The sequence below is a fragment of the Leopardus geoffroyi genome, chromosome B3, assembly GCF_018350155.1.
Source record: "Leopardus geoffroyi isolate Oge1 chromosome B3, O.geoffroyi_Oge1_pat1.0, whole genome shotgun sequence".
In the NCBI taxonomy this organism is placed as follows: domain Eukaryota; kingdom Metazoa; phylum Chordata; class Mammalia; order Carnivora; family Felidae; genus Leopardus; species Leopardus geoffroyi.
In genome coordinates, this window is record NC_059337.1 from 127,359,853 (window position 1) to 127,379,926 (window position 20,074).

A 20,074-nucleotide genomic window follows, 5' to 3' on the forward strand; every position below is an offset into this window, starting at 1 on the left:
ACTGTTTCTTTTTCTCTTGCTGCTTTTGAGATTCTCTCTTTATTGTTAATTTATGCTATCTTAATTATGGTGTCTTGGTGTAGACCTCTTTGGGTTCATCTTGTTTGGGGCTCTCTGTGATTCATGTACCTGAATGTCTCTTTCCTTTCTAGGGAAGTTTTCAGCTATTATTTCTTCAAATAAGTTTTCTGTCCCCTTCTCTCTCTTCTCCTTCTGGGATCCCTGTAATGTGAGTGTTATTATGTTTGATGATGTCATGGAGGTCCCCTAAGCTGCTCTTATTTTTCATTATTGCTTTCCTTTTTTGCTATTCATCTTAGTTGCTTTCCATGGCCCTGTCTTCCAGATCACTGGTGTTCTTCTCTCTCCTCTGATCTGCAATTGATTTCCTCTAGTGTGGTTTTCATTTTACTTATTGTATTCTTCAGTGCTGACAGGTTCTTTTTGTCTTTTTTCTTCTTGGTGAAGTTTTCACTGACTTCATCCACTTCTTTCTCAAGTTCAGTAAGCATCTTTATGACCATTACTTTGAACGCTTTATTTGGTGGATTCCTTTCTTCCATTTTGTTCAGTTATATCTCTGATGTTCGGTGCTGCAGTGACCTGCTTTGCCTACTGCTGGTACACTAGGTGGTTTTCTCTCTTCACTGTTGACGGTCCGGGCTGCAGCCATTATGGGTTGACTGGTGGGTAGGGCCAGCACTCTGTGTAACTGTCTGCATTTAGGCTCTGCAGCAGTTTACCGGCATGCTGAAAGGCAGCTCTTGCCCCTTGCACAGCCAGCTAAAAGGCCAAGCTGCAGGAACTGTGGTTGTGCTGGTGTGTGGGGTTGTCTCCCTTATTTCCCAGGGCAAGAGTCACTTTGGAGGGGCACCATCACTAACCAGGGCTGCCTGCTGGGTATAGTGGGGCAGGAGCCACTTTAGCAGAGTGCTTGCAGAGGCAGGCAGTTTGGGTGGGGCTGGCATGCAGGGAAAAGCCAGGTGGGGAATTTGGTGCTGACATGGTAGATGGAGAGTGTGAGATCTGCCTCCTGCACACGTCTAGCTATCTAGACTGGGGGAGAAAAATGGCACCTGCTAGCACTTTTTTTCTTTGAAAAATCTCCTGCAAATACCTGCCCCTCCAGCACAAGTCCTAAAATTAGTTAATAAACCTTTCACGTATACTTTAGGTGCTTTTCAAACTGCTGCTTCTGTGTTGGCTTTTAAGGGCATGGAGACTTGGTTTCCTGTTACCCTTCACCTGTCCTGGAATTAAGCCCTGTTGATTTTTAATACTCCCTGAGTTAAGTCTCACTTGTTTTCAAAGCCAGATATTATGGGAACTCGTCTTCCCAGTCCAGGTCCCTAGGGCTGGGGTTGCCCAGTGTGGGGTCTTGATCACCTTGCTGTTTGTACCTGGCATGTCTCTCTTGTTTGTGGTTAATTGCACTGGGGGTTTAGTTCCCCGGTGCATGTCCACCCCTCCTACTCTGTCAAAATGATTTTCTCTCTACAACTAGCTGTGGAATATCCGCTCTGCCAGTTTTTAGTTCATTTTCAGAGTCATTTGCAACAGATGTGGTTGTTGCCTCAGTGTGTCTGTAGGATGGGGTGAGCTCAAGGTCTTTCTTTTCTGCCATTTTCCCAAACTGGTGGAATTTTAAAATATTTGAGTAGAATTTCTATAAAAAATCTAAAAATTTTTGAATGCCTTAATATGTTTAAGTAACTTTAAATGTTTTTAAAATAATTAAATTGAAGAATAGATTAGTGTGCTTGGAGAGCATACTGAGGAAACTGAAGAAATTTACAGAATGAAACTATATATATAGTTTCATATATATATATATATGAACCTATATATATAGTTTTCATCTCTTTATCTCATATTTATGTATATATGTATATATATATATATGATTAAGATAACGGGATGATCATATCTCTTGAAGATTCAGAATTCATTTATGAATTACAAATGGAAAAGTCAGAAAGAATGCAGGAGAGGTAAAATTGAAATGACAATTTATGAGACATTTCTAGACTTGATGGAGAATATAATCCTCAATTTTCAAGACAATAATGAATTTCCAGCAAGATAAATACATGCTTAATGTATACTTAGTGTATTAGTTGTCTTTTGCTGTGTGATTGGCTATTCCAATTGATCTCAAAACTTAGTGGGTTGAGATAACATTTATTTTCACAGTTTATGCGTGGGTCTAGGACTATTGGGCTGGTTTTGGCTAAAGGTCTTTCAGAAGGTTGCAGCCAGAATGTCAGTCAAAGACACAGACATCTGAAGGCTTATGTGGGGCTGGATCCACTTCCAAGATGGCTTATTCACATGGCTGTCTAGTTCTGCTCCACAAGACCTCTCCCAAGCATACCTGTGAATTCTCATGCCATGAAGAGTGACTTATCCCAGGACACATCATCCAATAGAAAGAAGAGAGCTGGGAGCTATATACTTTTATCATCTAACCTCAGAAGTCACATAGTGTCAGTTCTACCACATTATTATTTTTGGTGTTAATAAAATAGTCCAAGCAGATAATATACACACTGCAAGTCATGTAGAACATAAAAGGAGTAATATACTTAATATTTGCAAGAGAGGGCAGCATAAAAAATGTTTATGTAGATAGTATAAATAGAAAACAAAGATGGAAGAAACAAATATTCATATCTAATTATCACAACCAATAAAAAGTTGCAGATTACAAAAGGTCATTAATGCATAATCTTTATATATAACTGTCACAGCTAAAATCAAGGAACAGAAAGGTAAGATATAAAATGATTATAAAGATAGACTATACATTAAACTGTAGAACCTGGATAATTGATAGTCATATCAGGAAGAAATCAGCTTTAATACAAAATTATTTTTTTGCCAAACGATGATTTCTATGTTATGATGAAAAGTTCAGTCCATCAGGCAGATATAAAATCCTACCTATTTAAGTAATATCAAATAAAAAGACAAGACAGTTCTCAAAATTAACTAGAACATAGATAGTGGGAGATTTTATCACCTTCTAGTAATCAGTAAAAAAAAAAAAGAAAACAAATCAGTAAAGTTAGAGAATATTTGAACAAGAAAATGAAGCTCAACCTTAAACATATGTAGACTTCATTATCAAACAATTACTATATATATATATATATATATATATATGTATATATATATATATATATTTAATTTTTTAAATGTTTATTTATTTTTGAGAGACAGAGACAGACAGACAGACAGACAGACTGGGAGTGGGGGAGGGGCAGAGAGCGAGGGAGACACAGAATCTGAAGCAGGCTCCAGGCTCTGAGCTGTCAGCACAGAGCCCAATGCGGGGCTTGAACTCATGAACCTGAGATCGTGACCTGAGTTGAAGTCAGACGACTGAGCCATCCAGGCATGCCACAGGATATATATTTTGATGAGCTACCTTTTGGAAAGTGCAAAAATTGCCCAAGTACCATTTCATATAGGAATTCCCAACAAATACCAACAAAGTGATAAGTATTTATTCTCTGTACCTAATTCAGCTCCATATGAAATTAGTAATAAAGTTAATAGAAAATTAACAAAGAAAAACCTGCATATATGGATATTTAAAGATCATTCTACCTTGAAGATATTAAGATATATTTTAAAGTTCTGTCATTTCATGCATTCCTGTTTTGGAGTAAAGAACAAATGAAACACAACAGAAAGCCCAGAAATAGACTACATATATGAAAACTTGAAATATGACAAATAGGACATTTTAAATCACTAAGGAAAGAAAAGCCTTTTGAACATGCTGTTGAGCCAGCTGTTTATCTAGATGACAAATAAACAAAGAAACAGCCAGAAAAGATTCTTGCATTATCATAAACAAAAATCATTTCCAAATGAATTAAAGGCATAAATCTGAAAGAAAAGGTTATACTTTTAGTGAAAAGCAAGAAATTATCTTCATGGCCATATGGTAGATAGGGAATTCTTACACAAGAAGAACAAAGAAAAAAATTAATGCAAGTTATTAAATATTACTGTATTAGCATTTAAAATATCAGTATAAAAAATGTTACCATGAACAAAGGAAAGAAAGATCTTGAGTGAGAAAAGAAATTGTCAACTTCTGTAAACAAAAATGCATTATTTTTACAATGACAAATTAATGACTCCTGCAAATCACAAAGAAAAGACAACTACAAAAATACAGAATAACAAAACATATTATGTATGAAAGGAAATTCAAATGAAAACAAACACACATAGACACATTTCAGTATCATAATACTCAGAACAATGCAAATTAAATAGCAAAGTAATACCCTTTTTGCTCCATAAGACTCAGAAGTTCCACACATATATATCAGGAAACATGTATAAGAATGTTCTTTTTCAATACTGTTGATGATAATAAAACATTGACAGAAATCAGTGGACAAAGAAACTTTTTTATGAATGATGATTGACTTAGAAGACTGGATCAATCAGTTTGGAACAGTAGTGCATAAAATATACATATCTAAAGTTCCAAAAGTCGCTAGACAGTAAAATTTGTTATGTTGTGAGATGTACATATGAGTAGCTCTATGTTTATAGACTGTTAATATTTATATAAGTTTATTTGACAAATCTGTATTTATATTTTGATACATTCATTATTTATGTAGGCTGCTTAAATTGCAAGATTGCAACTTGATATCCTCCCCGAAGTCTTTTTGCTCTTTATTAAAATTGCACCGTTTTAAATTATTTTATTTTAGTTTTTATTTTTTTAGAATTGTACCATTTTTAACATTTTTGTGAAATTTATCATTTTATATGTTGAATTATAGTTTTCATATGCCTTATATTTCTAACAGTTGTGTTCTATAGATGAATTAAAAGGTTTGCCATCAGATTTTCCTTTATTCTCCAGAGCACCCTAGACAAAGTAGGTACTTAAAAAAAAAAATGTTTGTTGAATACAGTACTTACTATGTCCTTGGATTATTTGCAAGTGAAAGCCTTTTTTTTAGTGATATAATGAATGCTATTTTCTATTGAAGATGATTAAGAAAACATAATCAAACGTCCCACCAATAATTCAAGTACAATGAAGATAGTAAGAATGATAGAGGCTCAATTTCCAATGGAAGCAGAGCCATAAAAGGCTTTCTTGCCTTTTTCCTAATCATTTTACTTACCAGATAGGATTTCTATAGGACTTGGAACACTTCTCTGCATTTTCTGTCATTAAAAACATTTCATAGGATTTTCTCTGAAATTTAGCCTTCAAGAGTTATCACTAGGGAGATTGTGATAATCATCTTTGCCTTGCTAATATGCCCTAATCTTTTTCTCAACCAACTGCACATTTTATTTATGGTTCATAAAATTTACATTTGAGAATTTTTTAATGATTTAAAATAGCTTTATGTAACAGAGTTCTGAGGGAATGGTATAATATTAAAGTATTCTGGAGATTCTAAAGTGGTAAAAAGTTCGTAAATCTATTATTCAGCTCTCTTTATTCTCCTTCCGATAGCACTAAGAAAAATGGATTATTTTTATAAAGTTGGTCTTAAGTTGGTTTCATAAACCAATTATAAAATTATTGTACTTACTAGACAATGCAGTTAGAAGACTTCAGAAAAAAAATAATTCTGGAAAATACCAGAAGATAAAATAATGATGTTTTTATTTTAAGTGTATAAACCTGGTAACATGGAGTAGAGATATTTTGGGCTGTGTTCACAACTTAGATATCCCACTTTTTTTGGAACTCATCCTGCCTTGATTCCCTTCTGAGAACCAAAGAGATGGACCGATGGCAACTGTGTTTTCTCTTTGTGACACTGACCCATGCATGCCTTGTTGGCCTGAGGTATGAACAGCTGACTCAGGCAGGGTCAGTCATATCTATTCTCTGGGAATTTGGAATTAGGTCGAAGAGATACTGTCAGGTTCTCCATGTGGTTACAGACTAGAAATTCGAGAATAGATGTATGATAGCTTTGTTGCTTAATGGATTCTTCCAGTGACTCTCAGAATCCTAATCTCAGAAAATAAGAATAAAGATTTAAAGGAAAGTGAAATTGAAATGTGAGGTGAGTGTACAGTAAATTCATTAATCTGTACATTTGTTTAGTGTGACTTTCTACAAATATGTTATATTTAACAATAAAAATTTATAAGGTAGTAGATAAAAGCATATTTTGTCAGTTAAAAAATTTAGAGGAAATAACATACTCTTAGCAAAACACAACTAATCTGTAGTAAAATAAAAATAAATATAATTTCTGGATATATCTAGTAAAAATATTGTGTCAGAAATAAAATCATTTCCACAGGTAAAGCCTCAGTTCAGTAATTCAATTAGTCATTGAAGGAAGAGATAAACTCCTTTTCAAAATTTTCCAGAGAGAATACTGTCTAGCATTATTTGTTGGATGAGCACTGGGTGTCATATGTAAGTGATGAACCACTGGGTTCTACTCCTGAAACCAATACTACTCTGTATGTTAACTAACTGAAGTTTAAACAAATTAATTAACAAAAAATAATAAAATAAAATGTAGCAACAACAGGGGCGCCTGGGTGTCTCCGTCGGTTAAACGTCCGATTTCAGCTCAGGTTGCGATCTCGCGATCTCGCGATCTCGCGGTCCGTGAGTTCGAGCCCCGCGTCAGGCTCTGGGCTGATGGCTCAGAGCCTGGAGCCTGCTTCCGATTCTGTGTCTCCCTCTCTCTCTGCCCCTCCCCCGTTCATGCTCTCTCTCTCTCTCTCACTCTGTCTCAAAAATAAATAAATGCTAAAAAAAAATTAAAAAAAATGTAGCAACAACAATAACAAAAAAGAATATTGTCCAGCATTTTATATGGTCTGCCTGACCTTGATAGAAACATATAACCTGCCAAGACAGAATCATGATGAAATAGAAAATCTAAACAGGACAGTTGCCACTAAGGAGACTGTATCAGCAGTTTAAAATCTCCCAACAAACAGAAGTCTAGGACCAGATGGCTTCACTGATGAATTCTGCCATTCAAAGAAGAATCAATCAAACTCTTCCAGAAAACAGAACAGGTTGGAACGCTTCCAAACTCATTTTATGAGGCCAGCATTACCGTGATACCAAAACCAGACAAGGATGCCACAAACAGAGGAAAATTCCAGGCCAATACATTGGATGAACATATATGTAAAAATTCTCAGTGAAATGTTAGCAAACTCTAAATTCAACAATACACACACAAAAGGATCATACGCTGTGATCAAGTGGGATTTATTCGAGGGATGGAAAAATGGTTCAGCATCTGCAAATCAGTCAGGTTGTACACCACATTAACAAAATGAAGCATAAAAATCATGTCATCTCAATAGATGCAAAAAATCATTTGACAAAATTCAACATCCATTTATGATAAAAACTTTGAATGAAGTGGGTATAATGTATCTCAACATAATGAAGGGCATATATGACAAACCTACAACGAACAACATTCAAAAGGATGAAAAGCTGATAACTTTTCCTCAAAGATCAGAAACAAGACAAGGATACCCATTCTCCCTACTTTAATTCAACATAGTATTGGGAGTCCTAGTCAAAGTAATCAGGCAAGAAAAAGAAAGAAAGTGATATAAATAAGAAAGGAAGAAGTAAAACTATCACTATTTGCCCATGACATATTTTATAAAGAATACGTAAAGACTCAGTCAAGAAACTGTTAGAACTAATAGACAAATTCGGTAAAGTTGTAGGATACAAAATGAACATGCAAAAATCTGTTGCATTTCTATACACTAATAATGAGTTATCAGAGAAATTAAGAAAATAATTGCATCAAACACAGTGAAATACATCGGAATAAATTTAACCCAGAAGGGGAAAGGACACTGTATAGAAAACTATAAAACATCAATGAAAGAAATTGAAGAAGACACAAACAAATGGAAAGCTATCCCATGCTTAATTTATGGATTGGAAGAATTGATATTATTAAAATGTCCATACTACCCAAAGCAATATACAAATTCAGTGTAATCCCTATTAAAATTCCAATGGCATTTTTCACAGAAATAGAAGAAAAAATCCTAAAATTTGTTTGGAACCATAAAAGACCCTGAATAGCCAAAGTAATCTTGAGAAAGAACAAAGCTAGAGACATCACACTCATTGATTTCAAACTATATTACAAAGCTATAGGAATTAAAACACTATGGTGTTAGCATAAAAATGGACACAGAGATCAATTGAAGAGAATAGAGAGCCCATAAATAAACCCACACATACCTAATCAATCAGTTTACAGCAACAGAGCCAAGAATTTATAACAATAGAGCCAACAAAGGGAAAGCACAGTCTCCTCAATAAATAGTGTTTGGAAAATTGAACAGCCACATGCAAAAGAATGAAACTGGACCACTGTCTTACACATGCACAAAAATTAACTCAGAGTGAATTAAAGATTTGAATAGAAGACCTGAAACTACAAAAGTGCTAGAAGAAAACATAGGTGGCAAGCTCCTTGTCATGGGTCTTGGCGATGATTTTTTGAATCTGGTATCAAAAGCAAAGACACCAAAAGCAAAAGTAAACCTGTGGGACTACATCAAAACAAAAAGGCTTTTGTGCAGTAAAAGAAACCATCAACATCACCTCACACCTGTTAGAATGGCTGCTTCCAAAAAAACTGACAATAATAACTGTTGGTGATGATGTGGAGAAAATGGAAGCCTGGTGTGCTTTTGGTAGGAATGTAAATTAGTGCAGCCATTATGGGAAACAGTATGGAAGTTTCTCAAAAATTAAAAATAGAACTGCCGTATGACTCAGCAACTCCACTTCTGGGTATTTATCTAAAGAAAATGAAAATTTTTGTATTTGGTAAGATATACACAACTCTTTGTTCATTGTAGCATTATTTACAATAGTCACAGGTCCCCTCCTCTTACAGCATGGCAGGTTACTCATTTAAGATTAGCAGGAAAGTGCTCATTGCTATATTTTGTCTCCTTTAACTAATGAGTTCAGGCCAAGCCCACATTATCTATTTTTGTATTAATTTAAAACCAACTGATTAAGGGCCTTAATTACATCTGCAGATATCACTTCTGTAAATATTTTGCTAAATAACAGTAATGGGAGTGATATACCCTTATGTTCATAGTCCAGTCTGTATTCAAAGGGACAGGATTATGCAGTATGTATATAATCTTGGAGATCTTAAAATTCCGTTTACCGTAGTCATTACCGTGTGAACTAATGAAATGGAGGAGTCACATACCATATCTCCTGTATTCCCATCATGCAGTACAGTGTTCGATGAGTATTTGTTGAACAAAGGAAAAAAAATGATTGAATGAGTTAATATTATTATTATGTAACTTGGCAATGCTGAATATACAAGGAGCAAGGACCTAAGTTATGTGCTGCCAACATACATTGACACGACTAATTTTTCAGAGATTTTGGACTTAGAAGTACTGGTAAAAGCAATCATTTTGAGTTCTTTTTTGCCTTCTTGTTGATTTTGAGCAGCTTTTTAGGGTCCTGTTTTTCTCCATAAATCAAAACTAGTCAGAATTTTATGGCTTCTCTAAATAAAGATGTACTAAAATTAGGGTAATCTTTCAAGCCCATCCTGAAACTATTATTGCTATCAGAAAACCCATATCAATCTGGATTAAAACCCTTGTGACTGGGTAGGGTTCCAGGATGCTCCAACATGTTGGCTGGTGTCTAATTGTTTTCCCACCAGAGTATGAGGATTAATACATCAATGGATTTTGATAGGTTGGCCTGCAGAAATGAATATTTATTTATCTGACCTATTTCCTAAGAAATGTCCAAATGGAACACTACTGAATGCAACTTTGTTGGTAATTCAATACAGGGAAGGACCAGCCGGACCAAAAGTATGATTTTGAAATTCTAGTACATCCTGTATCAGGTATACAGGGCAGTGACTGGAATCAAACTTGTCTGTTTTAATTGTTTCTTAAATTCAAAAGACCTCTTTAAAGATTTTCATTTCAAAACAGCATAGCATTTACACATAAGGAGAACAGAATATTTTAACTTCCCAGTCGTTAGCAGCTTCAGGAGAGGTCAGGAAAATGCTAACTCCCCTTTCATTTTGCCCCCATTCTCCCTAAGATACTTCTTTTGATCTGATTCAAAGTTCAGGGTCACTATTATTATTTTATATTTTGAGGAACATTCTAAATCTTAATACTAGTGACATAAACCAAGCTAATTTGGAACAATGTTAAAATAACAATAGCCCTGTAACACAAATAAAAGAAAGGGCAATAGTGCAGGAAAGTGTTTTTATTCATGCTTTTGCATAATTTTTCTGCATAATTGGCAATTAACCTTCCTTATCCTTCAGAGCTTTACCTTCAAACTGATTTCCTTTCCGAAGGGGGGTTACTTATTTTTTTTGTAGCATCTCCATTTTGGCCTTCTTAAACTTTGCCTACTGAGAATAATTAGCATTTCCACTGAAGAATATGCATTAGGAGTTCATTCGTACTAATTTGCATCTAGAAGAAACCACTTGAGTAAAAATTAATTTACTAGAAGGATATAGGTTGTACCATGAGTTTTGCTTTAGACTCTTTACCAGAAAGATTTTAAAGAGGGACATCTATAAGGCTGCCTACAGTACATTTTAAAATTGTGGATATTTAGAGATCTAGGCTCCTCATCTTCTTATCTACCTTTACTTATTTGAAAATTTTGCTTCCACTAAACTCAACACTACATGACAAATGAGTACATCAAAGTTTCTTAAAAATCTTGTAAAATTACGTTATTTCTTAGGTCTTTCCTTGCAACCTTAATAAATCTGGTTTAGAATAGATTTTTAAATAAGCTTGGAAGCTTGAAGGAGTAATCTTCAGTTATCTCAAAATGCATATATGGGGTTAATCCCATTTCCAAGTGATTCTCAAAATGATTACTTAATCTGTATTTTCAAACTGCTTTGGCAAACTGAGAAATATAAGTTTGAGGCATACTGGTAACTCAGAGACCTCTTATGAGTAATATAGCTTGTTGTGCTAGGTCTTTTTGTTTTTCTTTTTTTTTCTTTTCTTGAATTTCTCATAACTAAAGCAATACTAACTGCGCATTGTATTGCTTTATTATTATTTTTTATACAATGATGATGCATAGTCTTCACATCATACCAGTGAAATAAATTCTCCAGACGGGGCCAGCTATTAGTATTTTTTTTAGTTTTCCAGAGGCTTCTAATGCGAAGGCAGGGTTGGTAATCATTGGGGGTTGGGGGGAAGCATGATTATAAGATATCTGTAACATTTCATAAATATATCAACTCAGTGAATCCAGGAAGATACTAGGAGAAAAAGACAAGGAATCTTTTTGCAGCCATAATCATGAGGCAAGTCAAGAACAGAGTTGGGGCTCAGATGCCTGAGTTGGGAGAACCCTTTCTGTCTTATCCAAATACGACTCATAAATAAACCTCAATATAAAACTACAACAATCCATAAAAACTACATGAAGATCAATATATCCAGCTCTGTGGTCTTCAAACTGGAACACACATACGTCTGAGAGTACATGGAGACTTTCTAAGCAGACAGTCTTTAGAAAATAATTTCCCAAATCCTTAGCTTCCACGTGCACTCTTCCTTAAAATGTGTCTTCTGGAGAATGGCATTGGCACTCTGCTGCTTCTCCTTTCTCACCTCTTCTCTCCTTTTTCAAAAGACAGTCAACCTCTCACACATACAGAATCTTGCTTTCATAGTGCATTGGCCTGGTGTGTAAAATCCTGAGTGTCAAAAAAGTGCTATGCAATGATCATGAGTGAGTCTCTCTGTAAAGAAGGCTAGGAGAAATTTTTTTAAGAAATAGTGAATGGTTTTATACAAGAAACACACTCATGGAAAGATCATGTCTAATTCTTTCCTGTCTATCTATCTATCTATCTATCTATCTATCTATCTATCTATCTATCTAGTGTGTCTATCCCATAGATTTATATCTTAGAAGTGAGGATAATTGTCGTATATAATTGTCATATATATTTGACCCCATTCTGAACTCAGGTTTGGCTGCTTGCCGCTCGAAGTTAGGTAACTGGAGAGACAAGTGATGGTGGGAAAGAAAAGATTGCTTTCTTAAGAAAGCTGGCAACCTTGGAAGATGATGGACTAATGCCTCAGAGACCATATTCTCTTCTGCCTGGGTGAAGCTGGAGGGCTTGAAAGGGGAAAGCATGGGAAAAGGGAGGGGGGTATGTGCAGGAGAAGCAGGTGCCCAAGCAGTTAATTGTAAGTCAACATGAGCCTGAACAGACTTGCTGGCATCATCAGCAGCTGTTTTCGAATGTGGTCAGACCTTATCTTTTGGCAAAGTTTGGTCCTTCACTCCCCAAGGCCAGTGTTTTTTTTGCAGATCTCAGGGAAAGTAGGTTAGTTTGCTACAGACTAATGGGCTTAGTTCAGCAAGTAAGGAGTACATTAGTTGGAAGCAAGTTAACCCTTAAGACTGGTTGAGGGCTCAGGCTCTGCACTGGTGATGTGGAGCCTGCTTGGGCTTCTCTCCCTCTGTCTCTCTGTCTCCCTCTGTCCCTTTCCCACTTTCTCTCTCTCTCTCTCAAAAATAAATAAGTAAACATTTAAAAAGAAGGACTGATCGAGTGCTGTTACATTAATTTACTTGAATTGGGAAAAGAAACCTCATAGATTATATTTTCTACAGAAGTCTGATCTGACTGATGGCTTGACAATGAGGTCTGACTTATTGTCAGAATTATATGTGTCTTATATGTATTTTTATATGTCCTGTATGTTATATAACTATTGGCAGCAGACATTCTCCATAACTGAATTAAAGAAATCAGCTCCTTCAAATGTTCAGGATATATTTAAATTATATATACATATGCAATTCATGAGAAATTGCATATTTTATTAATAATATTAATCTTATGAGAATTGTTAAAATACCAATCTAAATATGTACTAAGGAATACATAGTTTTACGAAAAATGTTTGAAGATCCCTGGTATAGCTCATGCTACCTTAGGGGACTGATTGAGATGGAATTTTGAGGTGTTAATAAAATGTACAAATAAATCTAAATGAGGTGGACTTTTGTTAAAAGACCAAGAAGATTTTTTGAGCTTTGCGCTGGCTGGAGAACGTCTAGGGTATTGCTGATCTACATGGACAGGGACAGTAAAAATTAATGAAATGCTTATCAATCAACATAGTCTCTCTCTTCTAAAGTTGGTTCCATCTTCAGGAAGAAAACATCAGAATTCATTTGCCTGAATTAGGATTTCCTGAATTTAGGATTAGGCTTATGTGATATTGATTCAGGATTCCTTGGTCTTTTTCTGCCTTCATGTTTGGTATGCCAACCCACTGGGCTCTGATCACTTGGAGAAGCTGTCAGAGCCCATCATGTAGGGTGAGTGACCTTCACTACCTGTGGCATCATCTCAAAAACTACAGTTTGACAGCGGATGTTTCTATATGTCTTAGTGTGTGCCAGAGGAATCTGCCCATGTATTAAACCCATCGGCAGCTCCTCCCGTTCTCATTTCATCCATGCCATTTAATGGAACTATTCAATATAGATTTCTCAAAGTACAGCTCACTTTGCCTGTGAACTCCCGCATGCGTTCTCCTTTTGTTAGCTTACATAGTTCTTTAACTTTCTCAGCTGGTGGTTGTATCCAGTAGGCTTAAATAAGTTAATACATGACCTAGGTCTCTCTTCCCCCTTCTAATGCAAAACCCCAGCCTCTTGAAAGTCCTGTCTTTCTTATCCAAGAATTTCTGTGGGTCTTCAGGTTGTCTCTCAGTTGTACTTAGAACCTCAGGCCCCTAAATTCTAAGTGTCATTTGGACTCAGGGGCACTATTGCGATTTCTGCTAGATATCCACCTAGTTGCTGCATGTGGCTGCCATCTCTGCTCTGGAAATTGCAACCCAGCAAATGTTGAGCAGCAATGTTGCCCTGTTCAAGCAGACAACACGTTGGCTTCCACTGGGTTCTCTGCCCTTGCTGGGATCTGCTACCTCTTACTTGACATTTTTACACTGAAGATCTTAAGTGCCAGTGCTGAGAGTTTGCTCAGAGGCTGGCGTAACTTTCTCTCTCCCCTTTATGTTAACACTATGAAAACTGTTTCCAGCTACTTGCATAATTTTAGAGTACTTTGCTTTTATTTACCCTCTTCCCCTTTCAGTTGGTTGTGGGACTGGGGTCAGATACACATTGAAGCAATAAATATTGAGTTTTATTCGGAATCATCCCTGCTTTCCAGTAGATCCTAAGAGTTACTTCTCCATTCTAACTTCCTTAGTCCAATTTGGAAATAAGCTTGGCTGCTGGAACACGGATAGGCACATACTTCTGAATCTCAGTGATGGACACAAATTGGGTGTAAATTAGAAGCTTCATGACATTCATAAAAAATCTAGAATAGTTGATGGCATATAGTACAGGCTCAAGAAAATTGGATTTCTTTCCTTCATCACTTCACTTTTCTACTACAAATTCAAAAACATTTTAGAAAAAAAACATTCAAAATGAAGCATATATATATATATAACAGCATTATTCCTAACAGCACACATACACAAAGTAAATGTGCAACCACCACTGAATGGTTAATTTGGGCAGATATAATTTTATCCTTTCAAATGATGTCTCACTTTTTTTAATGATAGGAAAATACATAGGCTATGATTCAGAGTAATAAAGCAGGATATTGAATTATAAATGTGTTATGATGTCAAATACATGTGTGAAGAAAAACCTGGATGGAAACAAGTTTCAATTATTAACATGGTTTTCACTAGGTAGTGAGATTTTGTCTGATTTCTCTTATCTTCTTTGTACTTGAAAATATTTTCCAAAAATTCCAGAAGGTCGATATATTATTATTAAATTGAAGAGTGAATAATATGATTAAAGAGCCATCCTAAAAGCAGTCTATTTGCTGGTGCTCTCCAGAAGGAGGAATTTTCCTGATGATAAGTTCTTAGGAAGTCATTCACTGAAATATTCACCTTTCTGCCAGCTCCTTCCTACTGTCTGCTCCTCAGCTATCTTTAGGACAAGCACAGAGGACTAAAAGTCCTCATTCCCTTAGTCCATGCCTAATTTGAGAGAAGAAGGAGCTTCTTTTCAGGCACCTTGAAACCATTGCTTCAGCTAATAAGCTGTTTTTCTATAGGATTTGATATCTTTTCTTTCATGATTAGAGGTTTTCTTGATTTCTACATATCTCATTATTATTTCTAAATGAATTTACTTTACTGGGGTACACAATATTTTGCAATCAGCTTACCTAATTTAACCTTTTCTTTTCTATAATAATCCTAATACAAGGACATTCGAACTATCCATTAATTATACCCACTGTGGAGGAGGCTTCTTCTCATTTTGAAATCCAGCTCCAGAATCTAATAAATTCTGTCTCTTCCTCAATAAGTAATTGACAACTATAGTTGGGGAGTTACATGTTTCACTTATCTTGGTCAAGTAGCAAAATTAAACTTGGCTGCCAAATATGATCAATGCAAACCTGCCTGTCCAAGGTATAATCAAAGACCCATTGACAGGCTACATGGTTCTCTAAGCCCAGCCTCACTTCCCAAATGTATGTAGGCAAGTCTCTGCCTCTTTCTTATCTTTTAGCTTTCATTTTGGAAATCCATCTGTTTGTAATTTTTAAATCATAATGAATTTTGTCTCTGAAGCTTTCCGTGTCTGAGACTTAGAAATGAACTAATTTCCTACTAAGAAAACCATACTGCATAATAAGGGATTTAGGTTATTGTAGCCAGTCTCCCAAAATGTTTTAACAAATTCATTAACTAAAATTACAAATGGCATGTATTTATAAACAATGTCCCATAGGCAAGAATTCTGAATTAATTATCAGAGTGGTAAAAAATGTTATCCTGTAGGCTAGCTGGGTCCAAAAATTACAATGTCTCAATCAAATGATAACATGCATTTTTGTTGCATTTTATAGATTATTGGTAGAGCAGAGAATGTAGAAAGAGCCAATGTGGGTTTCTCTGGGGTTTTGAATCTCAGTGTACTTTCCTGCGTTAGAGATTTGCATGTGGTCTGTGGTGTGGAAGGTTTCCGTGGCAGCCTGGGGAGACAGCCGTGGAGACGTACCAAAGTGGAGTGCAGTATGGATGTTGTTCTCTTGCCCAACTACAAGAAATGGATCTTATTCCTTACGGAGAGAAAGAAGCTTCTGGGATAAATTTAAGGGGTCTCCATTCTCTAGAATCCACTTAAAAGAGAATAAGCAATATTGCTTTGAGACAGAGGTGAATGATGCCGCACATTACTGCTGGAGAGGGTGATTCTGCTCATTTATGCATGAGATTCACCATCACAGTGAAAATGGGAAATAACCCTGTAGCACTTAGCGACTTTAGTATTGCAGCCTTGGTGGCACTGGGAATTGGCCCTCTAGACGGGAAGACGGATAGTGTTCCCATGCAGAGCAGCAGCAGCAATGTGTTGTGCCAGCAGGAGAAAGGACATGGGCCAGTGTAGTTGGCTACAGCATGTGTAAGATAAGCTGGGGCTTCTCAAAAATACCTGATGAGGCTTCAACTTTATGGATATTTGAAAGCTTGTGGTATTTGACAATAAAGACCTCATTCTTACCCACAGATTCCTAAGGATGATGGACACTAGTTTTCCACAAATAATCTGGTAAAAACCTGATGTTTTCAATCTTTGCAGTCCTATAATGAAGGCGACATCATTCGTATGTCAATACAAATGGATTATATCTGAGAGATCAGTAAATTGCCATTCTCATTCAGCCAGCAGATGGTAGGGCTGGGTCTGAAATCCAGTTCTCTAATTGCAGATCCCAGATGTTTTCACTGCACATACTGGATCTTTCTCAAGAGCTTTATCTGATTGAAAGACAAGGATACTGTACCTTCAAATTCTAGGATTCTCTCAATTCAGTTCTGTTCCCTTCTTATGCATAAATAAAGCCCTTAATTCTCCCTGAAACGGATAGCAATGATGATTATCATCTAGGTGAGTAAAACATTTGTAAGTTTTCAAGGTCAGATCAAACAATCAATTTATATGGAGAGAGGTGAGGAATTATGTGTGCAGTTTAGGTCAAACCTGTGACTCTGTCAATCACTCCTGTTTTCCACCATGCTTCATGACCAATGTGGTGGGACTATTCTCTGGGTCAACATGGCATCTCTCGTTTTCAGGACCTGGTTCACTGCTAACTCCTTTGAGATTGAATCTCTAGGGAACTACTGAAGCCAGATCATTCACTTCCCACAAATATAGGAATTCCACATATTTAAAAAGATATAATACTTATATGATGCTGAGCCAGGGCCAGAAATACTTTTTTAAATGTTTATTTATTTATTTATTTTTTTTTTTTAAATTTTTTTTTTTCAACGTTTATTTTTATTTTTGGGACAGAGAGAGACAGAGCATGAACGGGGGAGGGGCAGAGAGAGAGGGAGACACAGAATCGGAAACAGGCTCCAGGCTCTGAGCCATCAGCCCAGAGCCCGACGCGGGGCTCGAACTCACGGACCGTGAGATCGTGACCTGGCTGAAGTCGGACGCTTAACCGACTGCGCCACCCAGGCGCCCCATTTATTTATTTATTTTTGAGAGAAAGAGGGAGAGCAAGCACACAAGCGGGAGATGGGGAGAGAGAGGGACAGAGAGGGGTGAAATCCAAAGCAGGCTCCAGGCTCCGAGGTATAAGTACAGAGCCTGACATGGGGCTTGAACTCATGAACCACGAGATCATGGTCTGCGCTGAGGTCAGATGTTTAATTGTCTGAGCCACCCAAGTGCCCCAGTTTTTTAATTAATATATAATACCAGAAGCTGAGTCTGAAATATGAAACATTTGGTGCAAGGTCACACAGCCAGCAAGAGGCAGAGTTGGCAGTATTTTCAAGGTCTCTTTATTGCCTTTTCTGTCTTCCTGTCAACCTGTCTCTTACCAGAGAAAAGAAATATATTTAGGGAAGTCCTTTATGTATCCTATTAAAAATTTCATTAAGTAGTCTTTATTAGTAGCAACATTTGTGTAATCAAACTCCCAAAAGCTTCCTGACTTGGATCACTTCTCTTTATAACTCACAGAATTGTGGCATGGTCTTCTAATTCTTTCTATACACAGAAAAGTTAGTCTTCTTATTCAAACATTGTTTGTTCACTTTTTTTTGTGAGTTAGTAAAGTCATAAATGCAAGGTTGATGTTTCCCTGGAGAATATTGCAAGGTTTGTTTAATTGAGAATCAGGGCATTAACTTGATGATCTCCTAGTGTTTGATAGGGTCAATAAAAGTCCTTGATAAGAAGTAAAATGAAGGTTCATCATAATTGATTTTGTTCTGTTTTGTTTCCTTTTAGATACTTATCAGTTAGTAAGGAGAGGGGCTATTAGAGAAGTTATAGTAAATATTTGTGGTTAGCATTCCCAACATCCATTGCCACTTCCAGCAAGAGTCTCAACTTTCACTTGAGAATTCTAGTCTCTTCAACTCTTAATTTTTGTGGTCTAAGTGGAGCTTTATCTGTACATGACCTAGGCCAAGCTGGGTAGTACACTGTATTTTCCTGGCCATAGCGGGTGGCTCAGGCATGGCAGTGACACACTCTGATTTTATCAGAATGACTAGGAATTTTGCGGGCTACACTTGAAAATAGGAATAACTTTTGCTGGCAATATTAAACATGAGAGGATATGAGGCTAGGGTTACTATAGACATATTGTCACTAGGATGCAGTAGTCTATGGCACTGGGAGACCACCAAATGAAGCTTAAGAATGAAGCCAACACAGAGATAGGCAGATTCATGAGAGAACCTAAGTCGTTATAGCTTTCTTGAAGCTCTTATTAGGATCTTTCGATTTTTTATTTATTTGAATTTATAATTTTATATAAAATGTAAATAATTTCTTTTTTCCTAAGCCATCAAGAGTGTGTGTGTGTGTTAATATACCTGTGTATGTTCTGGTTAGAAATAAATTGTCTTAACTCATTAAATAAGGAAACCAAAGTTATTTATAGGTTGGATAAATGTGTGCTCATCCGTCAAAGCAAATTTCATTATTCCTGGTGGTTTTTCCTCATCCAAAATAGTATTCTAATGGTTGAATCCTTTGGATAAGTGCTTGTCATCGTGGGATAATTTAATCTTGTTCTTCAGTTTCTGGTGGTCTGGCTTGGAAGAGACAAATTAAAATTTTTTAAATATTTTATTTTTCAGTTTTATCGACATGTAATCAATTTATTGAAGGTATCGTCAGTGATTTCTGGAACATTAGAGGAAATATTTTAACTTTCTTCTTTGCTAGAAATTGGAATATGATGGGATTATAAAGGAAAAATAAGTACAACACCCATACCCTTCAGGTAGAATGTCCAAAGACAATCAGTGTAGATCAAAAAGAAATAGGAGTCTTAAGGTAATTCTCCTAAAAAGGAGAGAGAAATCCCCACTTGCCCCTTGGAAAACTCTAGTAGATGGACAATTTGGCATTGCCTCTGGGCTGCCCTTTTAGGTTACCTATTAGTAAGATTCCTTCTTAAATTCCTTTCACTTTTCTGTGACTCTGGGAAAATATTTGATGCTTCAGCAGTGTCAGTAATTCCCAAATCTCTCCTTAATACAAAGTAAAGGAAAACAAAGGGAAAGTAGTGCATTGCACACTTCTTTAGGATGAAGCAACCAAGTGCTGTGATCCACCAGAGGTAGTCGTCTGATAGAAATTTTCTGAATTTGGAGAATGTGGAAAACTCTTTAAAATCTTTAAGTATAATTATTAAAGTATTCACAGATCCAAAATAAATTAATGCTCCTAGAAATGAAAATACTGATGACTTGAAATACATTTTTGCCATTTCTATAAAATGTGGCTTATTTCTTATGTGCACTTTTCTAATTTCTAAAATAATAAATGAACCTTGAAAACACTGAAAAGATCTAAATGAAGAAACAATATGTTCATAATCTCATCACCTAGAGGGAAGTATTTATAACATTTCCTAGTTCGTCTGTAGCTTTTCTCCTGTTGTACTTC